This window comes from Pipistrellus kuhlii, unplaced genomic scaffold (genome assembly GCF_014108245.1).
Source record: "Pipistrellus kuhlii isolate mPipKuh1 unplaced genomic scaffold, mPipKuh1.p scaffold_m20_p_13, whole genome shotgun sequence".
Lineage (NCBI taxonomy): Eukaryota > Metazoa > Chordata > Mammalia > Chiroptera > Vespertilionidae > Pipistrellus > Pipistrellus kuhlii.
The window spans coordinates 30,268,468-30,284,937 of record NW_023425438.1 but is presented as its reverse complement, the minus strand read 5'-3'; the positions used below and the strand labels follow the sequence as shown (position 1 = coordinate 30,284,937).

The window sequence follows — 16,470 nt, the reverse complement described above, 5'->3', positions numbered from 1 at the left end:
GGTGAGCCCGGCTTTGCTGGCTTTGGCACCCACTCAGAACCTCCTGGACGGGAGGCAAGGAAAATATCTACCTCTTATACAACCTTCGTGCGCAGCTGAACTTTCAAAAAGCCACAGGATGCCACTGACTCAGAATAACATCGCTTTGATCTGAGGCTGCTCCATCGCTGGGTCCCAGGCCAGGGCTGGCCCTTCACATCCTCACCACAGCCTTGTGGGGTGGGAATTCGCACCCTAAGATAATGGAGGGGGGCTCCAGCGTGAAGCAACGATTCCTGAATGGACTCTCTTCACCTGGGGTTTCTACCAATCACAGTTTGGACCCAACTGTAGGTTGTCCCATTTCCCTGCCAAAAGTACTTTAGAAGCCTGTCACGAAAAGACCACCTAGAGGATGATTTCACTTATACGAAATGTCAAGAATAGAGACAGAACGTAGGTTGGCCATGGCCTTGGCCTGGGGGAGGGTTGGGAAGGGTGGGAACTTGGCGGGCACGGGGTTCCTTTTGGGAAAATGGAAATGTGGTAACGTTGGTTGGGAAGACGGGTGCACAACCCTGTGAGTGCACTAAAAGCCACTGAACTGTAGCTGTAGAGGGGTGCATTACACGGTATGTGAGTTCCATTGCCATAAAGCTGTTAGAAAATAAATGTTTTGACTTACAAGATGATGGATCATTTGGCCTATGGGTCTGCATCCAGCCTCAGGTCAGCTATTCCTCGGCCCAGCATGCCCTCCTTCAATGCACGGTGCCTGCTCCTGGTGCCAAGGGCTATGTCACTCCCCTGCCCCTCCTCCCTGTCCTTCCTCAAGGCGGCACACTTGCCTCCGCTGCAGTCGGGCACCATGGACCTCCATCTGATGCTTCTGTGTTACAAGGGCCCAGGGACAGCTCACCTACCTGCAGCCCCCGGGAGCGTGGGAGGGGAGGAGCCGCTTAGGGTTGTTAAGAACGTGACAGGAAGTGAGCAGCAGAGGCTCCAGGTGGAGGGAGGACGACGGTGGAAGGCCACCTTGTAACCCACCCCAGACTCGGGGGCCCAGAACAATGTAGGCTTGCACTCGGCTGGTGGTCAAATGAAGCCTAAATGTGCAAAGCAAAGTCAACACGAGATCTCTCAAAGCTGCACTCCCACCGGCCGGCGAGGCTCGGTGGCTGAGCATCGACCTACGAACCAGGAGGTCACAGTGCAATTCTTTTTTTATTTTTTTATTTTTTATTTTATTGATGTTTTCACAGAGAGGAAGGGGAGGGATAGAGAGCTAGACACATCGATGAGAGAGAAACATAGACCTGCTGCCTCCTACACACCCCTGACCAGGATGTGTCTGCAACCAATGTACATGCCCTTGACCGGAATCGAACCTGGGACCTTTCAGTCCACAGGCCGACACTCTATCTACTAAGCCAAACTGGTTTCGGCCACAGTTCAATTCTTGATCAGGTTCTATCCCTAGAGTGGAGTATGCAGCTGATCAATGAGTCTCTCTCATTGATGTCTCTCTCTCTCTTTCTCCCTCTCCTGTCCTCTCTGAAATCAATAAAATAAAATAAAATGAAAAATTTTTTTAAACTATACTCCCTCCCATCACAGGTCAGTCCCAAGGCCTTTGGATGGTCTCCCTGAAGGTCAGTGAGCCTCCATACATTGATTCCCATCACTGGGCGGGGTGTGGCCACGGCTCTTGGGCAGATAACCCCCGGTTTTAGCAACCTGGTCCAGGGCTCCAAATCTCCTCCCGTTTATCTGAGCAAACCATGTTGTGCCAGGAGGTCAAAAAGCTTGGGTGAAGTAGTTGCCTGGCCCAGTGGTTCCCAGAGGGTGACCCCAGGATCAGCAGCATCAGCTTCGCATAGTAACGTGTTAGGAATGCAGTCTCTCCAGCTATCGAGACCGACTGAGTTGGAAATTCTGGGGATGAACCCAGCCATCTGTGTTCTAACAAGACAGCCGCAGGCGCCTGAAGCACATAAAGTTCGAGAATTGTGACCGAGTTCCAAGGCCCAGGGGCAGACAGACTTGTGCTGCTGTGTATCCTTAGCTCCTCGCTGGTCCACCTTGTGCATGCCATCGTGAAAATTTTATTGAATGAGTGAATGAATGAATGAATGAATGAATGAAAGGTTTAGCTTCATTTGTCACTAACTGTTTCTCTCCAACCAGGTGCCAACCAGGACATTTGCAAGCTGATAAAAAAGAGAAGGGTGTAGGGATATCTGATCATTCTCTCCAGCTTCTTGTTGGCTCCGTCTGGTCCCTGAATTATTAAGCAGGACTCAGCCCATTTCGCGTTTTCTGTTTAGAGATGAGGCCTCGGCTCTTTGACAGCTCCTTCCTAATCTTCAGAAACAAAAGCTCTTTCTATTTGATTTCAGAGCTAACTCCTCCCTGCAATCATTCTGACCCTGGGAGGAAAAGGAGGATGCAGCTGGGAGGATGTTTTTGCATTTTCAAGTTAAAGATGTAGCCCCAAATATTATACATCTGGCTCCCCGGAGAACAACAATAACAACAACAAAAAATACAGGCTAAGCATTTCTTAGAAATCCTGGGGTTAGGGGGTAAACAGACTGCACACAACAGAAAAAAATAGACCGGTTTCCCTTTTATGCTCACTTGTGGCCAGAGGCTGGCTGGGTGGGGTTTGGTGCCTTCCCTCTTTTGATTCTGAATCATGGGCCAACTTTCTGATTCTCTGCTATGGCCACTTCCCTCAAAGCCAGGATTTCGCCCGGCTCACACTTACTGAAACCTTTGGCTCTGTCACCCAACCCCGTTCCCTTTCTCCTGTGACCAGACACATTCCAGCTGGCAAGATGCTGACCGCGGACAGGCCGGGCACACGGCCAGCACACGGAGGTGCCGTCTGTTTCCGGAGCTCAGGCTGCCCGCCACGGCCCCGCCCTTCTCAGGTCAGCACCCTCAGCTGACACAGGGACCACCCCCTGGGGCTCCCCACTCCCACCGGACCGCTAGCACTTTCCCCCCTCTCTTTCTTTAGAGCTGGGCTTCTGCAGCCGCATTATATCAATAGAACAACCAGGCCCAGAAGCTCACTGTCCCTTGTTTTCTGGACCGAAGGCTCATAATGAAAAAAACAAAACCAAAAGTACTCCCCATCCTCCTAATGGATAACCAGGGCTTGAGTCCAGGAAGTTTGGGTTTCCCTCGCCCAAAGTGTCAGCCTTTATGTTTACCAAGTAGACAAAGAGCTGGTGGGAGGAGAAGGTGGGCAGCGAGAGAGGGGATCCCCTCGAAATGCAGAAAGAAAGGGGGAATGACCGACCCACAGGGAGATACACTGGGAACGAGGTTACCCTGAAGGTGAGATGCAGTGGCCCCGGGGGTGGTGGCCTGGGCACCCCCACAAAGCGGCGTCCTCGCTTAGAAGAGGAGCCATGAGCCCGGAAGAGACCACGAAGGCAGTGGACAAAGGGCCCGCGGAGGCACAGCCAATGCCTGGGCTTCTCATGCGCAGCCGCCGCTGGGGGGGAGCTGGGGAAGGGGTGGGGGGGATGGGAGAGGAAGGGGGAACACTAACAGTGCCAGACTGTCTTTCCTAGCCTCGGGGGCGGGAGCCAGGTGAGATTTGATTTGTCATTCCTTACACGCTGAGGATTTTGAGGGGGGAAAAAATTCACCTCTCCAATACTGTCAGCTTCCAGAGACAGGGAACAGATCTCATACTTTTATGATCCCGCCGCAGCACCTCACCTGTGCCTTTGTTTGGCAATCACTTCAGACTTACAGGAAAGTTGTAACGATAATACAGTGTTCCAATATACCTTTCACCCTATTGGTCCACTTTTTGAAAAATGGGTTGTTTTCCTTACTCCTGAACTGTAAGCATCCATTACATATTCTGAATACAAGTCCTTGGTCAGGGTGGGCAAAAATAGGTTTACAGTTGTAATACAAACAAATACAATAATTAGTTTGCCTGGTGTGGCTCAGTGGTTGAGCGTCGACCTATGAACCAGGAAGTGATAGTTCGATTCCTGGTCAGGGCACATGCCCGGGTTGCAGACTCAATCCCCAGTGTGGGGCATACAGGCGGTAGGCGATCAATGAGATTATCTCTCATCATTGCTGTTTCTCTCTCTCTCTCTCTCTCTCTCTCTCTCTCTCTCTCTCTCTCTCTCCTCTCTGAAATCAATGAAAATATATTTCAAAAATAATAATAATAATCAATAAAATATATAAGAATAAATTCTGCTTTGCATACTCACAACTGTAAACCCATTTTTGCCTGCCTCTGTCTGTATTGCAAATATTTTCTTCCAAACTTTTATTTGCTTTTCATTTTCTTAATGGTATTTTCCAAAGACCAGATGCTTTTCTGGGACATTGTTTATTACAATGAATTTCAATTTGTCCAAAAAAAAAAAAAATCTGCCGGGACCGGTTTGGCTCAATGGATAGAGCGTCGGCCTGGGGACTGAAGGGCCCCGGGTTCGATTCCGGTCGAGAGCATGTACTTTGGTTGCGGGCATATCCCCAGTAGGGGGTGTGCAAGAGGCAGCTGATCGATGACTCTCTCTCATTGATGTTTCTAACTCTCTATCTCTCTCCCTTCCTCTCTGTACAAAAATCAATAAAATATATATATATTTTTTAAAATCTTTTTGGGTGGTGCTTTTTTTGTGTGTCCTGTCAAGTAAAGTTTTGCCTACCATAAGTTTATGAATTTATCCTATGCTTTCTTTTGCAAGGTTTGTTACTTTTAACACACCTCGGGTGATTAGTTAACATCTGAAACACCCTAATTGTGAATAACACTCCAGAGGTGATTATTTAGCAGTTCAAAAATGCTATTACCTACACCAGAGGGCTTGTTAATTGGCCTAGGGGAAGTTAGAGATGCGTTTTCATGATATGCATGATATCACGTCATATCAAGTCATGTCATAGTCATAATCAAGATACAGCAGGAAGGAGTGATAAGGGTCTATGGGGCAGGCCTTGTGGTCTTACACCTTATGTAAGCATTTGAGGTGTGGTCCTGAGCCCACCCACTTCGCTGAAAGGCCCATCAACCACAAGGTGAGCAGACACTGCAGCTCAGAGGTTGTGACATCACCTCAGAGAGGACCTTTCCGTAAAGGGGCCAGGCGGGTTCTCAGGACAGAGAGCAAGACTTTGAGCAGGTTGTAGCGCCATATTTGTGACTTTTCACTGCGAAGCATTCCTGTATCTGGTGGCCTTTGGTCCCAGGCTTGCTTTCAGTGGAGCTCACATCCAGTAGGAGGTCCATGTGACCTTAAGGATCCCACACTAACCAAAAGAACCTGAGGGCTGATTGCTTAATGGCCAAATCAGCGTAGGTCAGATCACGTCTGGAAAGGAGGGGAAACCGGACCAGGTAAAAATAAACAGAATTATTGTGGGGATGCCTTCAAAATGTGAATTCTACCGGAAGGAAGGATGCCTTCCCTGTTTTGGAGAGTGTGGCCTATACAGGCCCACATTAGGCCAGAGCTCTGCATGCTGGGACAGGGACCCTGTGCTTCAAAACAGCCTCTCTTCCATGGCTGTGCCTGGACTCTGTCCCACCTGCTACCATAACCCTCCGTCAGACTCTAAATGTTTCTCTCTATAATCAGGACCCACCTCCGATTATAGTCTTCTTCCTGTAATGTGCCCCTCAGCCAAGGCCAGAGGGGCTTCTATCCTCCAGGACAGTCCCACGTGGCCAAGTGGGACACACCCTGCCAGGGAGTGAGGCCCGGGTCAGTGCCTCTGCCTTCGAGTGCAGTCACACCCACACCCAGCCTCTACATCCTGACTCTCCCATTCATTATCACACAGCAGCTCCTGTCATTGCACACAAGACAGAAACGTGGGAAAACAGAAAGAAAACAACCAAAATCCCACCAACTGGCAAAGGATTTGAACAGAAATTTCTCAAAGAAGATATATACATGACCAATAGGCACATGGAAAGATGCTCCCCATCCTTAGTCAGTAGGGGAGTACAATTCAAAGCCACAGTGAGATACAACTTCACACCCATTAGAATGGTTAACAAAACAAACAAACAACGGAAAATAGCAAGTGTTGGCGGAAATTTGGAGAAGTGGAAAAGCTCATGCATTGCTGGCGGGGATGTGAAATGGTGAAATTGCTATGGAAGCCAGTTCGGTGGTTACTCAAAAAAACTAAATACAGACTTACCATATGATCCAGCAATTCCACTCCCAAGTACATCCCCAAAAGAATTAAAAATAGATGCTCACCCAAAAATGGTACTCAACTATGCATCCCCTTCTTCATGACAGCCAAACGTGAGAACAACCCTGTCCCCCAACTGAAGGATGGATAAACAAAATGTGGCATAGCCACGCAACATAATATTATTCGCCAATTCACAAGGAAGGAAGTACTGACACATGCTGCAGTGAGGCTGACCGCTGAAGACAGCATGCTGAAAGAAGCCAGACTCAAAAGGCCACATGCTATATGATTCCATTTATATAAATTGTCCAGAATGGGCAAATCCATAGAGACAGAAAAGGTTAGAGGTTGCTGAGGGCTGGGGAGAAGAGTTATGGCCAATAGGTCTGAGGATTTTTTTTGCGGGTAATAAAAGGGTTCTGGAATTAGGTGCTGGTGATGGTTACACAACTCGGAATCTTCTACAAACCATGGACTCATATTTTTAAAATGGTAGATGTTTGTAAGTGAATGGTAAAGTTTATGATATGTGAATTTATATCTCCGTCAAAAAAGCACATCCTAATAAAAGCAAGGTATGCACATTTAAAATACACACACACACACACACACACACACACACACACATCCTATCAACCTACCATATGCATTCCAGGTTTATGGTGTCTATATAGGTACTTTAGAAAAAAGACACCACAATATTTACATTACTTGTTAACATGTATTTTATAGCATAACATTTTTTAATATCTGCTCATGTCAATAAATATAGATCCACTTTTATACATTATCTCATGTCAGATATTTGCCAGTTTTGGGGGGTTTTTTAAATATATTTTGTTGATTTTTTACAGAGAGGAAGAGTGAGGGATAGAGAGTTAGAAACATGATGAGAGAGAATCATCAATCAGCTGCCTCTTGCACACCCCCAACTGGGGATGTGCCCACAACTAAGGTACATGCCCTTGACCGGAATGGAACCTGGGACCTTTCAGTCCGCAGGCCAACACTCTATCCACTGAACCAAACTGGTTTTGGCGTGCCAGTTTTTTATTATCTACCAACAGCACCCTTGAATATACCTCGAGTTACATTCTAATTATTCTTTTTTGATGTTATTGTCATATAATAAAACAAAATATGACACTCTAGAACTGGATACATTGGCCCTTTTTCTTCTTGTCTCCTCCCAGTTCAAAATGCTTGCATCTCTTAACAGCCAGCATTCTCTTAGATCTGCAGTGAGGCTCAACGCATTCAAGCCTCAGCACAGTCTTCTTTGCAGCGTTAGCCTTTTTTTCGGAAAATAGGTTTAGCCTGCCCACCATAGCCACTCTGCTTCCTGTCATAATGCCGCCTTCCCTGCACATACAGAGAATCCTCGCCCTTCTTGTCCTGTGTTACTTTGTGGGGTTGATGCTGGCCACACTCCTTACAGAAAGTTTGGCGGGTTTTAGGAACGTTTCCCATGTTTGCGAGCGATACCAGCAGGGAAAGTCTAATTATTCTTTTAAGATACATTTCAAGACTGCTAGATCTTTGACTATGCTGAAAAATCACTAACTTGCCACCCAGAAGTTTGTGTGATTGACCTGCCCACCCAAGCCCTGAAATCTTCTCCGACCCTGGGCACTTGGACTCTCTTTCATCCTCGTAGGTGGGAATGTGGTAGCTACGGACTGCATTCCTGCTGGATTTCTAACCCCTTCTGCTTCCCATCTTTTCCTTTGGCACCAAGTCAACGTGCTGCTGAGTAGCCACACTTCATTTTCTAAAGCCCCCAACCCTGTTGGATTTATGTTATTACTTATTGTATATTTTAATTTTAATTTTAATATTGACTAAATGTCTGTATCTTAGTGTTCTCTTCACAACACCCTGGGAGGTAGGTATTACAGTCCTCTCCCAGACAAAATGAGTCTCAGAGATCATTGACCCTTCAGAGGTAGAGCCGGGATTCAAACCCATGGCTGCCTCATTCTGAAGTCTCTGCTGTTTCCACTCAGGACATGGGATCAGGCCCATCCTTCTCCTAAACTTTTGGAATCTCCCTTCCCACAGGTTAGGGTGCATTGACTATACACTTGTCACATGCTCTTTGCTAGGAATCATGTATAAGCTTGCTGCTCCTGTTTGGCCCTAATTCAATGTCCCCTCCATCAGAGAGAGCCTTGAGAGCCCGCTCTCAGATGCCCAGGCCCCAAAGCAAGTCCCTTCAGGCAAGTGGGGCCTTCCACCCCACGTCTACCTGGATGGTCACCATGGGGAATCACCGTTAGCAAAGTGTGCAACTCAGAGCTGAAGGCCCCCACAGACACCGAGCCCCTCAGGATACTTAGAAAAACACTAAGGTTTCCTTGAACAGTGAGATTTCATCTGAACTGCGCCCCAAAATGTTGATGTTTCTAGGGAGATTGGCAACTTTCTAGAGCAACTCAATTCAAAACCAGTGTGTGTTTAATAAGAATTTGGCTCCTACGACGGCAGAGTTCCTGGAAGGGAAACGAGAGCTGCTCTGGTCTGTTTGCAAAGCTGGTGCAGAGCAGAGGACTGAGCAAGTTCAAAGAGGCGGCTTCCGATGGGAGGAGCCAGCAGCGTGCCCTCATTCCACAGGCGCATCTGACCCTCCAACAGCACACTCTGCCAGTCTGGGCAGGCCATTTTTGTCCCACTTTACAGATTAAGAAAGTGAGGCTCCAAGTTAAAAGTGACTTGAGATGTTGCTGCTGGTAAGAGGTAGAGCCTGGACAGCCGCAGATCTCTACCTGCCAGGCCTGAGTCCTTTCTGGGACACCAGGAACTGGGGACACTCTCCAGGTGCAGGTTGCTGACCCTCCGCATTCTTCATGGGCCTTGGTTACCCTCCCAGAAGGCTGTTCTCTTCATTGACTTACTTCCTGGCACTGGGCCTTCGGGTTTGGAACCCTCTGCTAAATAGTCCCTTTTGCGGTGTAACCACCCACCCCAAATGTGTCTACAGAAAACAACCTTTATTATGCTTCCGGATTCTGTGGGTTAGGATTCGGAGAGGGCATGTTGGTGTGCCCTTTTTCTGCACCATCATGCCTGGGGCCTCAGCTAGGAAGACTCGAACAGGTAGGGGTGACTCCAAGGGCTGGTGCTGAATCATCTAGAACTGCAGTGTCCAATACAGTGGCCACATGTGGCTATTTACATATTCATTTACATTAATTAGCATTAAATAAAATTAAGAATTCAGTTACTCGGTGGCACCAGCCACATTTTAAGACTCAACGGCCATATGTAACCAGTGGCTTCTATGATGGACAGTCAGGCAGAGGACGTTCCCATCATCATCGGGAGTTCTGTGGGAAGCCGGATCAGAGGCTGTTCACTCACAGGTCTGGGATGTTGGAGTGGATCGGCTAGGAGAGGCCTGGGCTTCTCACAGCATGCCTGCTGGTTCCCAAGAGGCTGTGTCCTGAGGAGCAGTGTCCTCAGAGCAAGTATTTAAGAGGCCAATGCAGACGCTGCAAGGCTTCCTCTAGCCTCTCCTTGGAAGTCGCATGCGTCCCGTCTGTCACATTCGTTTGGGTACGTGAGAGTAGGGTTGCCAGATAACATACAAATATTTTATGGAACATGCTTATATATTTTTAAATTGTTCTTTATTTATCTGAAATTCAGATTTAACTGGGCATCCTGTAGTTTTATTTGCTAAACTTGGCAACATTACACGGGAGTTACCAGAGCCAGCCAGAGTCCAGGGGAGGAGCTTTTGACCTCCTCCTCCTCCTCCTCCTCCTCCTCCTCCTCCTCCTCCTCCTCCTCCTCCTTTTTCTTCTTCTTCACAATTGTTGTTGAATTCTTTCTTTTTTAAATATATCTTTTTTTAATTTCTTTATTGATTAAAGTATCACATATTTGTCCTCAACCTCCCCATTCCAATCTCCCACCCTCCCCACTCATGCCCCCACCTCCTGTTGTCTTCAACCAATATGTATGCACATAAGTCCTTTGGTTGATCTCTCCCTTTTATCCCCACCCTCCCTTTGAGGTCCAACAGTCTGACCCATGGCTCCTTATCTCTGGGTCCGTTCTTGTCCATCAGTCTATGTTGTCCACCATTTCCCCTAGATGAGTAAGATTATCTCCTACTGGTAATATACTTATAAGAATCAAAAATGAGACAAGCAATAATCGTTATGCTGAAATGCATATGAATCAGTCTGTAGAGAGTTTCTTTCTGGGCCACCAGTTCTTTTGAGACCCAATTTCAATGTCAAACAGTTCCTTATGTGCACATGTCAACAATGATATTTCAGTTCTGGATGGTAGGCAAATGGTTGTAATGCAGGTCCAATATATCTTTATTGATTTCAGAGAGGAAGGGAGAAGGAGAGATAGAAACATCAGTGTTGAGAGAGAATCATTGGTTGGCTGCCTCCTACATACCCCCTACTGGGGATTGAGCCTGCAACCCAGGCATGTGCCCTTGGCCAGAATGAAATCAGGGACCCTTCAGTCCACAGGCTGATGCTCTATCCACTGGACCAAACCAGCTAGGTCAAGACCCACTTCTTAATGAAGGCATAACAAGGTGACATTGCAGAGAGCATGTAGAATGGGAGATACTGTGGACATCCTTGGAAAACACAATCTGCCACATGCTGCCAAGTGGTTCTCATTCAAATGTCGTGCCTGGATAAATAGAATTGGGAGGGAGGACCCTCTTTTACCCGTTTTCCCTTTCACTCTGAGCTTCGGGGCCCACTGTTCTCAGAGTGGAGCTCTAAGCCCTATTGACAATCGGCATTCTTCTCGGCCTACACCATGACCACAGTTACAAGTACAATAACAGATACTCCACAGCACCATTGTAGACTATGTTTTTGCTAAAGTCTGCCTGAGGTCAGCACATTGAGTAATCAGAAAAACGTTTGTTAGGAACAAATGGCTCCCATCTGGCGCTCCCAAAGTCCAGCCGGGCAGGAGATTCCCTGTGCACGCCTCCCTGCAGCCAACGCAGTGACAGGCAGGACGAAGGCATAAGCACTGCTCTGTGCAGACAGAGATGATTACCTCTCTGCAACACCAGGTGTGCTTAGTCCTTGCACAACAGTTGGTGCTAACAGGTCATATCAAGATAATACTCGTAGTGTCCTGCTGAGGCCGGAAAGGGTGAGGTTGGGACTCTCCAAGAGGGCGAGGTTACTCCCAGTGTCAAGTCCAAGTCCTAATCAGTCAGGAGAAGAATGCATTCATACATAGTCATTCCCCACCCCCAAGCCCAGACTCTCAACCCAGGTGTCCTGATGTCCTGGGAATCTGAGGAGTGATAAGATGCAGAGAGCAGTTAGGAGGTAGGAAATCAGGGCCTTCCCAAATCAAAATTGAGGTTTATCTCATTAATTATTTTGTGAAGACCCATGATACATTCTGTACTTCTTTTTCTCTCCTTTGGACATGTGTGAAGAGGAGCTGGGTCCAAGAGGGAAACAGCAAGTTCATCATAAAACGTTAAGTGAAAATAGATAGGCTACTAAACTAGATTATACATAATACAGTCCCAACTTTATGTAATACACTCATGTATTGATTTTTATTTTTTGTATGTATTCTATATTCTACCCCTGGAGCAAACAGCATACCTTGCTTTTATAATAAGAAACACATAGGTGTTATTTTCAAACAAGAAAAAAGAGAAACAGACTACTGACCGAATTCTAATCTACCAAGAACGCCAGCTAAAGAGCTATGGGTGGCAGTTATAGCTAAGTGCTTACTCACCTGCCAGTTCCTCTTCTTTCTCGTTCATCTGACTTGACTCAGGGCCTATCTCCAATTAAAGAAGATTAATTCTAACTGGTTCAAAGCTCTTCCTCTTTGTCAGTAATTGGTCTTTGGGTACGTACATGACTGAGTTCTGGTCAATAAAACATGTGGAAGCCCACTGGTGGTTTTTAGGGTACACTTTACTTTTTGGTTAAAAACAAGAGAGACAGAGACTTACAAGAGGAAGAGAGAGAGAGAGAGAGAGAGAGAGAGAGAGAGAGAGAGAGAGAGAGAGAGAGAGGGAGAGAGAGAGAGAGAGAGGGAGAGAGAGAGAGAGGAGACTCTAGGTCTTCTATGACATCCTTGAGCCACCAAATTCACCCTGAGACTGCCCACTCTCAAACCTGGTATATAAAATAATTAAGTCTGTATTGTTGAACCTATTTCAGTTGATATGCTATTACCTGCTGCAAAATGCATCCTAAATAATATTCACTATCAGGAGACAAGGTCAGACACCAGGATCTGAGGATATATTCAGATAGTTGAAGCCACTTGAAGTGCTAAGGAAAAGCCATGTTGAGTGGGACAGGTCAGAATGTTACTCAAATATTTAACAACTGGTCCATCAAAACAACCTGAGAGAACACTGGCCCCGTCAGAATGGACACCAGCCATAAATAATAGATATTCCCAGTAGTTACAGCCAATCAGGAGACTCGATTAAACCCATGCTTGGGGATGGATTAATGGGACCAGATTCTGCCCACAATGTGCTCTGCCTCTTGAAGCCAAGCCTTTTATCAGCTTAAAGTGTTACCAGTGGCTGATTCAACACTAAAGACAGTGCCTGGAAGCTGTCCACTTACATACTGAACTGCTATTAATGTTATGGTGTTTTTGAACCGTTGGTTTTGGGATTTTTCTTTTTTCCATTGAAATAGTAATACATGATCTTGGTATAAAAATGCTCTGGCCAGTGGGATTCAGTGGTTAGATTGTCGGCCCACACACCAAAGGGTCTCAATTCCCAGTGAAGGGCCAACACCTGGGTTGCAGGTTCAATCCCAGGCCCCAGTTGGGTTCCTCATAATTTTTTGAGCCCCATGTTAGATTGAGAGTCCCCAAGTGGTGACACAGGAAAGCCTGTGGGTATGAGGGACCAGCAGTATCTTTCTTCGAACAGTAACAGAAAGGTCTGGCTTCAGAGGTAAAGGAAGAGGCCCCAGGAGGGGAGGGCTGAGCAGGCATTCCCTTGTCTTCCTGGAGTTTATTATCGCCTCTGTCCTCCCTTTCTAGGAGCCCTTCAGCCCCATTGCAGCCGCTCCAGGATGCTGCTCCTCCTCTGTTCTCTGACCTACATGAGGACAATGCTCTGCTCCTGGCTTCCCTTTGAGAAGAAAAATTATGCCCGGTTGGGAAATTCAGCAAAAAGATGACTGCGTGTCCCTTCCATGCCTCATGACTGAGTCTATAACAACCTCAAGACAAGTCACCTGATCTTCTAAGGGATGTAACTTTGACCTCATTTACAACTGAGTAGGCCAGACTCGATGAAGCCACACTTACCATGTAAAAGAAACATACACTTATTTGCTAGTGACTTTCTCCATGTTGAAAGTCTCCCTCCACCGCCCCCCTTCTCGGTAAGGATGTAAATGGTTTCTTCCTGGTAGAAAAGAAGAGCCCAAAGGTTGAAGGGTGATTGCCAAGGACATTAACCTGTTCTGTCTTTAACAGACATCCGGTTTCAATGGAGAATATGCTTCACTCTTGAACTAGCTTTGTCGTTATGCTGGTTCTCTCCTTAGTCCATGAAAGGGTTCCCTGTGTGTCTGTGTGAGAGCTATGTTTTTAACTTTTTGAAAATTATTCTTGGACACTCTCAGGCTTTCCAAATGACTCTGCTAACTATGAAAGAAAGGGGATAAACAGGAGGGATTTAAGAAGCCTACATAGTCAGGTTTCTGATACTATCATAGTTAAAGTGTTTTCTACTTCATACCTTGTCCCCAAATATAACAAGTGGCTGCTGCAGAAGGCCACAGTGACATGATGACCCTTCTAACTTTCCTTACCCAGAGGGGTCACTTTGCTTCACCATCCTCATAGATGCCATCTGACCAGCCGCCAATGCCAGGCCCTTTGGCACCTCCAAAGTTAGGCCACGAAAGTGTCAAAATCTGTGACTCAGGTATGGACCTTGTTTTGTGATTTGGGACTGGTCATGGCTGTGTTCTTCCTCCTCTGGATCCCTCTCACCCTCCACCATTTGGGTGGGACTTGGGCTCTCCCAGCACCCAACCATATACCTGGCCCTTAGGAGGCATGACTCAGATGTGGCCTGAAGTTCTCAGCCTCAGAGACTTGCCCTGTCCCTTACCTTCTGCAGTTTAATGGCTTGGGGTACATACGTTCTTGGGGCTATCCTTCCCTCCAGACCACCCAATTCCTACCACACGCCTGTGTCATGCACCCTAGCTGTTTCCTTCTTTTGGTCCCAGCCCTGAACTCAGATATTTGCATTACGATTCATAACAGTAGCAAAATTACAATTATGAAGTAAGCAACAAAAATAATGTTATGGTTGGGGGTCACCACATCATGAGGAAGTGTATTAAAGGGTCGCGGCATTACAAAGGTTGAGAACCAGTGAGCTAAAAGAACCAAGAGGGCAGAGCCAAGTTTCTTCCTCCCCACAAGGTATTCTCCTGGACTAAAAGCCATTTCCCTTCACACAAAGCACAACATTTCTCTAGAATGGGAAGTTGGCAGTTGATTCTTGTTTTGAAAAGCAAAAGTTCCCTCTCTCGCCCCCTTGGGAGAGGATAATGTAACTATATAGCAAAAGGGAGGTAAGGAAGAGGGAATTCTTTGTCAGGTGGCTCCCAGAGAAATGGTCCCTGAATTTACCATATTTATATTCCCTTTCTTAGAGCCCACAAAAGAGTTGGAATAATAATTTCCCTTTAGAGAGAAACCCAGTTTCCCTTAAGGCAATGGAAATCTTTTGAGCACAGGTCAGCTGTGTCCTGCTCCAGGCACAGTCTGAGGGCTCTGAGCTGTTCCACAGATGGAACAACACCTTTTGGTCAATACCAAAGCAGCAGCCTGAAACCCTGAGATAGCAAAATACCGCAGTCCTGTGTTGAATATCGACGAATAACCTCCACATTTTGGCCAGCAAGAAAATCAAGGTACAGTTAAACTGCACATTGCAATTTCTTAAAATAAATTTCCTACGTTTAAGTTTCTAAGACTTGGTTTGGTTTTACAATATTATACATGTGTTCTTTACTGCTTACACTGTCTCAACTTTCACATACTTTTAGGAAACCTCCCTTTGCATAAAGAGGCTGGCCTAAGAAAACTCAATGTTAACCTTCTTGGTGATTTGAATATGGGAGGATACCAGACTGTATTACTAGGCAGCTATTCTCTCTCTCTCTCTCTCTCTCTCTCTCTCTCTCTCTCTCTCTCTCTCTCTCTCTCTCTCTCTCTCTCTCTCTACTCCTCTCTCTCTCTCTCTCTCTCTCTCTCTCTCTCTCTCTCTCTCTCTCTCTCTCTCTCTCTCCAAAAAGAGCTTTCTGGTGTTTCTTCTTCTTGTGAGGGCACCAATTTCATCATGAGTGCCCACCCTCATGACTTCATGACCTCATTTTACTCTGATCTAACCTCCATTTCCAAAGGCCCCATCTCCAAATACCACCATCACATTTGGGGATTAAAGCTTCAACCTATGAATCTGGGAAGAACACGCTTCAGCCATAGTGGGGTCTCAGCCTTTGGGGCAGTCTCTTCAATTCTCAGTTATGGTATGAAAAATGACAATTAAGATCACAGGCTGCATTTTAAACTCTGCAAAGTTTCCCATCTTCCATGACTAGAAATGGGAAAGCTCTTAAAAATTATTTCCCCAGCTTTAAAAGGTTTCTTACAGTTTTCTTCAGATACTTCATTAAAACAGTAGGAAGCAGCATTTGAATTTTAAAATATTTCTGCGAAAAGGCCTTTGGAGAAAAAGATATTCATGCTAGATAGAGGAAGAAGTTCCTTCCTCTCTGGGGGATCTAAAAATATCACAGACTGCTACCAGTTAAAACACATTAAAAATGCACAATGACTTTCTTTCCACTTTTTAATATTTCCATTTATGGACTTTGATTCATAAGAATGCCCTGTCCTTGGAAAAATATAAAAATCAAATTTCTTCACAGCATATTTCTGATTACTACCGAGAAAAGACATAGTGTTTTAAGATTCTGAGTGATTCTTTTTCCTTGGGTTTTTTGTTTGTTGTGGTCTTTCCTGTGTTGTTACAGTGTTGATTGTACAACCTTCTATAAACAATAGTAAAGAATAATCGCTAACATTGAATTCTTAACACGTGCCAGCAGCTTGCCATGTGTTTACATTCCCTGTGTCTTTTAATCTTCACCAAAGCCTTAGGAGGTATATATTATTATTATCCATAAAACCATGCACAGAAGTTACACATCAGGTGTGTGTATAGTCGCCTTCCTGCTCTTTACTTTCTAAGCAGGTACATTTCCTGGA

General features: G+C 46.0%; 1 pseudogene; it reads right to left on the bottom strand.

Moving 5' to 3' along the window:
- Positions 1-7,223: 7,223 nt before the first annotated feature.
- LOC123652222 lies at positions 7,224-9,915 on the bottom strand (annotated as a pseudogene).
- Between the last annotated feature and the right edge of the window lie 6,555 nt (positions 9,916-16,470).